Source organism: Corylus avellana, chromosome 9, assembly GCF_965113065.1.
Source record: "Corylus avellana chromosome 9, dhCorAvel1.hap1.2, whole genome shotgun sequence".
Taxonomy (NCBI): Eukaryota; Viridiplantae; Streptophyta; class Magnoliopsida; order Fagales; family Betulaceae; genus Corylus; species Corylus avellana.
In genome coordinates, this window is record NC_142498.1 from 9,336,656 (window position 1) to 9,346,098 (window position 9,443).

At 39.5% G+C, this 9,443-nt stretch overlaps 1 non-coding gene across 1 annotated transcript; it reads left to right on the top strand.

Annotated features, from left to right (window-relative positions):
- The first annotated feature begins 6,001 nt into the window (after positions 1–6,001).
- On the top strand, positions 6,002–6,140 carry LOC132191163 (small nucleolar RNA Z247). Its single transcript, XR_009441195.2, has one exon. It is a non-coding gene; the product is annotated as a small nucleolar RNA Z247 (small nucleolar RNA).
- Positions 6,141–9,443: the final 3,303 nt, after the last annotated feature.

The window sequence follows — 9,443 nt, forward strand, 5'->3', positions numbered from 1 at the left end:
TGATAAGCGGTACGGAGACTTAAGTTTTAGAATTTTCTAGCACTTTGCAGGCTAGAGGATTCATTGATTGGTTGCACAAAGTAGAGCAGATCTTTGATTATAAGGAGGTTCCAGATTGGATGAAAGTGAAGCTTGTCACTATCAAGTTGATGAGTCGAGCATCTACTTGGTAAGAGTAGTTAAAGTGATTTTGTGAAAGACATGGCAATCCAAAGATCTGCGATTGTGAGAAGATGAATGGGCACTTTTTACCCTTCAGATACACTAAGACGTTTGAAAGAATACACGGATCGTGTAATATTCCCAAAAGCAATAAACAAATAATATTATCAACTTAAATGGATAGAATAAAAAGCATGCACATCACAATCATAAATGTTAGGATTTGTTTACGAAGTGGAAAACCCTTTGAATACATTAAAGGGAAAAACCACTCCAGGGCAGGCAAACCTGAGAAATCACTATGATGAAGATCTAGATTACAAACACAAGAAAAACTTATAACCCAATGTAAATTCCTAGACTTTGTAAGACAACAACCCGTCCAGAACACCTCCAAGCTCAACAATCTTCATTAAGCGCATTTCCTCACCAATTTCCTCGATAAGTTCTTCAACGATACAACAATAATAAACTCACAACATGAAACCAAAAAACCAATGAAGCAAGAAAACCTCTAGAGTCCAATCTAGGCAAAACACTACACTTTTGCTTAACCTTGAGAAGCAAGCCCAAAACACTATATATACTTTCCTATGAACAGAGTAAAACATTCTGCAGAACTGTTCATTTGTAGAGAACTTCGTTAGGCAAAAATGATGATGAAAATGTAGATACACTATATATACTTTCCTATGAACAGAGTAAAACATTCTGCAGAACTGTTCATTTGTAGAGAACTTCGTTAGGCAAAAATGATGATGAAAATGTAGATACGGGATTCCGTTAGGATGTTATAATGAAGATGTTTCATCAGGACGACTGTAGCAATGTCATGGCGAACTACTAGGGTTTCATCGCTTTTTACTTGAGTTTGTCCTAACCTCTTTATAATGGAATGTTGACGAAGATTTCCCGAGAACTTCTGTATCATTCGTGATTACGAGATTCTGACGTCGTCATGACGAACTCTCACAGAGAGTTTGCCTCTTTCGTCATGATGGAATCGACGTGGCCCTGATGAGGGCGTCAGAAATTTAAGAGGGGGGGGGGGGTTTGTAACACTCCTATCCCTTATTGGAAAAATGAGAAGTAGCACACATAGAGATAGAGTGGATGGTTTTTGAAGATAGTAATTGGTACTAAGTCCCACATTGCCTAGTTACTAGGTGAATTGGGCTTTGTAATGAATTATAGGGAAGCTCTAAATTGACTAGTTCTTTTGGGAATGATAGCGCAAATGTGGCTAGCGCTTTTTCTTAGGTCATTACAAATGGTAGCAAAGCCACATAGTAATGCTAGATCATGTGGTACTAGAGGACTACATGACGTGGCCTTGACGAAGACGTTTGGAGTTTAAGAGGGAGAGTTTTTGTAACACCCCAGTCGTATATTAGGAAGATGTGGAGTAGCCCACATAGAGTGGGTGGTTTATAAAGATAGTTATGAGTAATAAGTCTCGCATTGTCTAGTTTCTATGTGAAATTGGACTTTATAATGAATTCTAGCGAAACTCAAAATTTATTAGTCCTTTTGAGGTGATAGAGCAGATGTGGCTAGCGCTTTTTCCTGGGTGGTTAACCATGGTCACTGTGGAACTGGTATTACTTGCTTTAATCCTTCTTTTGGGTCAAGTTCTTCATCTTCATTGGCTACCTTAATCCGAGATCATTCCGTATTTGCATGAGTATTTCCCTCGCCAAGGTTTTGAGTGATGTATAGTCAAAAAATGCCCGACTTGGGGTCCAGTCCTTTCCTTTGCTCTCTTGCTAGTGCGTTGTGATTTACCTTTCCCCAACTTTGGTTTCTTCCTCTTCTTATCCTCGCGAGTGCCCCCCACTTAATCTTGGGGTTTAGTAGCCCAAATGGTGTCTTCGACACTCATGAGTTTCTCAACTATATCTATGAACTCTTGCAATTTTAGAGTGAGTCCATCGCTACTGCTTACATTAGTAGGCTGTTAGGCCAAATTCCCTCTAGGAGGGTGACAAAATTGACTTTTTGTCAAGCACATCTACCAACAATTTTTCATAATTAAACTGGGACAAAAAATCCCTCAGTGTCTCTGTCTCGTCTTGTTTGAGGGTGAGTAGGGTATGCACATTGACTTGTTTGCCCTCAGTCCACCGATGAATTGGCTTACAAACTTTGACAGCTTCGTAATGGAAGTAATGTCCTAAGGTGCAAGTTGCTGAACCATTGGCATGAAAACCCCTTTAGAGTAGTGGGGAAGGCTTTGCACTTGATCCCATCAAGCGTTGCTTCTAGGTTCATGTGAGCATTGTAAGTTTCCAAATGGTCCATCAAGTCCTTGTAGCCGTCGTATATGTCGACTTGAGGCATCTTGAACTTTGGTGGGAGTGGGAGTTGCATAATTTGAGCAGAAAAAAGGTAGTTTATGCCTTGGACAAGGCTGTTTACAGGGGAAGAATGATTGCCATGGAAGGTTCTCACCCTCTCGTCAAACTTAGTCTACAAGTCATCAATACGTGCCTCTACACGGCTACTTGCCTTCTATGATGCCCCAAGTTTCTGAGTGTTAATTATCCCCAAATCAATCGTAACACTTAAGCCGAGTAAATCATTTTTGTAAACCCCAAGAGTGTGACTTACGCTTAAACTAAGCCTACACTTGAAATTAGCCTTAAAAAACCCAAATCAAACTCTCTGGCTGAAAGTTCGGTAGGGACCACATCGAACATTCGTTGAAACAAAATATGATCCACTAGGTATTGACCAAACATTCGACCTAGAACCACTGTGCAATAGTACACCGAACATTCGCCTATAGTACCGAATGCTCGGTGATAGTCTGAAAAGCATTTTTAACCCTTTCTTCACCTATATAGGATAAGACACACCTCCTCACCCCTATAAATACCCCCTTTGTCCCCCAATCTCCCTTTACACTAGAAACCCTACCCTAAAGTGAGAAGAGAGTTTCTAGAGAGGAAGAAGGAGGTTTTGGGGGAGATTTTGCTATCTTCAAGGTAACTCTTGAACTTTCACTAAATTTTCATGTTGTCTTGCTATTATCTTTGCTTTCTTCAAGTTTTTAAAGGTGTCATAACTTGTGAACCATTTTTTCCTTCTAAGAAAAGAGTGGTTTTCAAACATTTTAGAAAACACTTATTTATTGGTCTTCTTGTATATTATGTTTCACTATGTGCATGAACTTGTTTGGAGCCTAGGGTGTAGTTTCTAGCATGGTGACCTTACAATAGAAGCCCAGAAACTTGGCATTTTGATTATGCCCGAAGGTTCTCTAATTCTGGCCGAACATTCGCCCCCATGTCCGAACGTTCATCCTTTGAATTGAACGTTTGCTCAGAGTCCAGAATGAATAAAAATAGGGTTTTATGACCTTCTAGCTAAGTGTACTCAACTAGAGCCTGTTGTGTCTTTCGTAAACCCACTAGCACTGTGTATAACGATAGCCATGTTTCATTATAGTAGGGACTCAAAATGGCGGATGACTTAAGCAGGCATATGAGGTAAGTAAATACTTACAATTGCTTTCCTTAAAGACGTGCGATATGTCAGCTGACTGAGCACGCATATCATATGAGCATCCCTACTTTTGTATAACTTGAAAATTGTCTTAATAATTGGTTGATAAGATGCATCGTATGACATGGTATATCGGTATATGCGGTATAATGACTATGGACTTACTATATATACTTGATTCTATGGTCAAATGTGTGTGGATGTATTATATGGGCCTTGGATCCATTGGTTATTTCATGATTGGTGCAACCATGATTGGCAGGTCACTATAGGACGTACATTATTAGTAGCGTGGGCCACACCCTAAGTCGAACTCGGTCGGGCTGCTAGTATATGAACGGTAGCGTACAATGGCCGGGGCACCGGCATTGTATTACAGGTCCCTTGGGACAGTGCCAACTCTGCTGAGAAGGGATAATATCTCGAGTAGACCATACATGATAGTTATAACCTATTAAAACATTATTTTTCTGCATTGAAACTCTTAGATGATTGCCACTGGAATTACACCTCTTTATTTTAAATAAAATGATATTTTTATGGTGTATTAATAAAGACAACACCTCTTTTAAATTCTTATCAAAACTACACGTTTAGAAGCTCATTAATAACTGATTCATTTCATACCTGACTGTAAGGTTTACTTACTAAGTCTTTAGACTTAGGCAGTTATTACATATTGTAGGAAACCTCTTTGTAGGAAGAGGATAATGGAGAGATTGCCACTCAAGATTATTAAGATGAGACAGAGATCCACTTTATTTGTATTAGGTTTGATTAGATTATCTGTATTTCAATTAGTAGCTCCATGTCAGTGATCGAGGATAAAGTACGCTGTTATTAAGATTATTAGATTCTTTAGATTTATTTCACCTTCCTATGCATTTACTCAGATTATGCTAAGAGGGGTGGTTCCCTAGTTAGCTACTAGTTAGCTGAATTGGGGTAATGGCCAATAACCCTACCAAACTAGTCAAGGCCTTATTTGGGGGCGTTACACATCGGCTACTCCACTTGCTTCCACTTTGGGTCACACTCGAGTACTCTGTTCCCCACATCTTCGCCTATAGTCCTTTTCTCAACTTCTACATTGTCACCTTTGGCTTCTCAACATGGACTAGTCCTCCTTTCCCTGTCGTAGAAGGATTCCAAGTTCCGTTGGTTGAACTGCATTATCTTCACCTACTTATATAATTTATCATGTCCATATTTTGTGTCATTTGTTTCAATTGAAGCTTGATGTGAGAAATCCAAGAAGCTTGATGTCAGAAATCCATTGGTTTTAAGGATTCATATAGGTTGGAGGGCTAGGTGCATCACTCCGCTAGGTCTGAGGGTCAGGCTAGGTTGAAAGGCCAATCACATCGCTTCATATACTCATTGACCCGGTGGTCGACATATAAGCTTTATCTTGAAACTTATTCCCACAGACGGTGCCAACTGTTATGCTGATGATCACCTTGAGCTCAAGCTCACAAGCGCCTACGATCAAGGATCAAATCAACATTGAAGCTTGCTAGATGTGCTGGTGAGGTATAGCTCTTATTAGACCTACTCAAACTCAAACTTTGAGAGATAATGCAGAGGATGATAAGCATCAAGAAGAAGACTTATGATAGGACTCAAACTCCAAGAGATAACACAGAGAATGATAAGCATCAAGAAGAAGACTTATGATAGGACTCTAGTACTATCCTATAGTGTTTAAACTTGTATTATATTGTAGAGTTTAAAGTAGTATTGACTTGTAACTCTTTCTTGGCTATATATACAAACATTGCTGCATTAGTTGATGTAGGTAGCATTACACAAAATCCTATATGGTATCAGAGCCTCAGCACGAGTAACGTCAATTATTTTTCTCTATGACCTCCTTCTTCATCTTCCTTATCTCCTTCTTCACCATATTACCCTCAAACTCACACGGGAAAATTATCCCCTTTGGAAGGTTGTTGTTGTTCCCTTTCTTGAAGGCCATGATCTCTTTGGTTACGTTGACGGCATGCATCCCTTGCGACCAAAACTGTTTACTAATTCTACATCTGGGATGGTGGTTCCTAATCCTGATTCTCAGCTTTGATATCACCAAGATAAGCTCCTCATGAGTGCTCTTATTTCGACCTTGTCTGACGGGTTATTACCTCATATGGTTGGGATTTTCACCTACTATTCATTATGGCTTACTTTGGAGAAGCTCTTCTCTTCTCACTCTCAAACTCGGCTCTTGCAAGTCTGACATCAACTCACCACCTTGAAGATAGGCGCTCAGCCAATCATTGCCTATTTTCAAAAGGCCCAAGGCTTTGCTCACATGCTAGCAGCCATTGGTCACCCTCTTGAGGACTCTGATATTGTCTCCTACATCCTTAATGGACTTGGTGTTGATTATGATTCTCTTGTCATCTCAATCACCACGCAATCTGATTTCATTTCCTTGAATGATCTCTATGGATTTCTGATGAGCGCCGAATGTTGCACATTCAAGCCCCTTAACTTGTATATGTTAATTCCTTAGCGTTGTTATTTGTTTGATTTTGTTTTGTTTTTGTGTTTTAGGGCTTTATTTGATAGATGCAAGAATTCCAGTGGAAATTAAGCTTAAAAAGACCATTTGGATGCATTCTGGCACCTGGGATTGAGCACAGCAGCACTTGGGATCGAGCGCACATGCGTTCGAGCGCAGTAGCGCTCGTGCGTAGAACGAGCCAAGCTCGAGTGCTTATACGCTTGAGCACATATCTTCTTGGATCGAGCGTATGTGTGATCGAGCGTACTTGGGCGTGCAGAATATGGAAACAGTCCTTTTTTCACCTTGGATTTGGTTTTCTGTCTCCCACTTGGATTGGGAAACTGACCTACTGTTTTCCTAGGGTTTCTAGACTTCTCCTAATCCTTATAAATATGCCTCTAAACGTAGAAGAAAGACACCATTGCCTAGAGCAAAAATTTAGCAAATACTTCTTGGAGGCTTAGTGGATTCATAAGCGGCTAAACCCCCTAGTGGGGTATTGATGTAACCCTATCCAAGCACAATGGTTTGATTGTATCTTAACTTATAGATTTTCAGTTTATGCATGTTGGTTGTATAATTTAGAGGATTGCTACAATTTAATATTGGTCTTCATGTTTAAATGCAATTGTTCTTTAATTCCAAAATCAATATTTGTGAAATTCTTATCTTGTCTTAGAAAGTCTTTTACTTTTATTGAACTCAAATCATTTTATTTTCTGTGATTATGGGGCTGATGATTATACAACGGTTTTAATTGACATATAATCAAAAGGGTTAGATAGGCCATACCTAGGGAAGACGGGTCATACCGCATCTTAGTGGTTAGGTGGACAATCCGTGCCAACCAAAGGTGGGTTATACTTATTCTTTAATAAGGTATTCTCTTGTTTATTTATAACATGCATAGAATGAATGTCTATGATTAAATATGATTAACCATTGTTGTGCGGATGGAGGTGAAGTCAATACCCTATTCTCTCTCTTATATTTTAATTCTCTTTTATTTTCATACACTTTAGTTATAAAAACAACTCAATCATCTTTTAAGTTAAGTTACTTTTGATCTTGAAAACTTGATAACACCTATGCAGTTCTTGAGGTTTGAGACCCTCAATATAGTCCTATCCTACAGGATTCGTACTATTTTATTATTGATAAGTTTTTGTATACAAAAGACCACATCAACTTCTTCTCTCTCATGAGTTGCGTCTTGAGCAACATATTGCTGCAATTGATCTCTCCATCTCCACTAGGGCCGGCAATTTTGACACGACCCATGAACCCGACACGAACACAACATGAAAAAATAGGCATTGGGTTTGGGCTTATTGGGTTCGGGTCGTAATCGGGTCTACCCGATTAAGACCCGGTAATTTCGTGTCTGGCGGGTCGACCCACCAGACACGGTTACTATGCGGGTCGTGCCGCTTGACCCACACAGTAATCGGGTTTGGCAGGTCAGACCCGGTTTTTTTTTTTTTTTCTTCTTCTAAAGGATAAGCGGCTGCAGGCCACTCATCACCATTACCATCTCTTCAGCTGCATTATTTGTCCAAACAAAAATTGTTATCCACCAATTTGAATGCCAAAAATCAGCAATGTGAAGGAGGAAAATGGTAAGATATTTCAATTTTCAAATGCATCTCTCGTCCTGTCACAAGCAGGAAGAAGAAACAAGGATGATAACAACTGAGATAATCCTCCACGTTTTGACGTAAGCCTCTGCCCTACTGCCTCTCTCACTCTGTGTTTGCTCTCTCAAATATACATATATCATATTTTGTGTTGAAATATACATAATTCTTTTTTAGCGGAATGTATTTTGAGCAAAATTAAATTTCTTTATACTAAAAATTATTTTAATAAATGAACTTAGTCAATATGCTTGCTCGTTTTAAGTTTAGGTAAAATCATGAGTTTAGTAATTTTTTTTGGAGTACAATTACGGTCACTTTCCATATATATATATATATATATATATATATATATATTGTTTCTTATCCTTTATTAAAGTCTTTAATATCTTGGAACTCAATTTTTTGCATTGACTGTATTGATGTATTATTATCACAATTTTAAAAAAAAATTTTTTAAAAAAATTTTATAGTTTAGGGTTTTAACGGGTCGTGTCTACCCGATTAGACCCGGTTATTTTAAACGGGTAAAACGGGTCTTGTCGGGCTACTCCGGCTATTTTCGTGTCATAATCATGTCAGACCCGATTACCCATTTAGCTAAACGGGTCGTGTCTGTGTATAGGCTAATTGTGTAATGGGTACCCGTGGGTCGTAATTGGGTCGTGTCAGGTACCCATTTTGCCACCCCATTCTCCACTGCCAACACTTCTCACAGGTACTCATCCCCTAACTATCTTCCTCCTCATGGCTCCTTCCACATCAAAGGTCCACGCAACAATTATACCAACTGTGGCCATGGTCGTGGTCAAGGTAGGTGAGCTTCTTATCAATCTTCTGGCTACAATTAATCTAGACCCACATGCCAACTTAGTCTCAAGATTGGGCACACTGCACCAAACTGCTGGCAGTGTACTGATTACTCTTCTACCCCAGAATCATCTCAAGTTGCTGCTTTCAAGGCAACCACGAATGCTACTTTGGATCCTCAGTGGTATGTACCACTGGCTGCAATCACCATCTCACTAACGAGTTAGCTAACCTTAATGTGCTTGCGGATAACTACCATGGTTCAGACCAAATCAGAGTGGGAAACGGCCAAGGTTTGCATATTTTACATACTGGATCTGCTACTTTACCTTCTTCTAGTCATAATTTTCAACTTTCTACCTTATTACATGTTCCTAAAATAAACAAGAATCTCATCTCTGTTAATCAATTTACTTGTGACAATGGTGTTTTTGTTGAGTTTCACCCTACTTGTTTCTTTGTTAAGGACCTCTACTCCCGAACCCTGCTACTTCAAGGCCCGAGGAGAAACAAGTTGTACCCATGGCCTTCCTCCAAGTCCACCTCCAACAAACAAGCTGCCTATTTAGGAGAGAAGGCTTCCATAGCAGATTGGCATCGTCGGTTAGGCCATCCTGCCCCACCTATTGTTTGTAGAGTTGTCCGCTCAAACAGACTTCCAGTGTCTTCAAATTCCCGCACTTCTTCAATTTGTTCCTCTTGTCAACAAGGCAAAAGCCATCGTCAACACTTTCCAGTGTCCAAGTCCGTGCCAAGCAATCCTTTACAATTGCTTTTTCTTGATGTATGGGGCCCTGCTCCTTTATTCTCTCTCAATA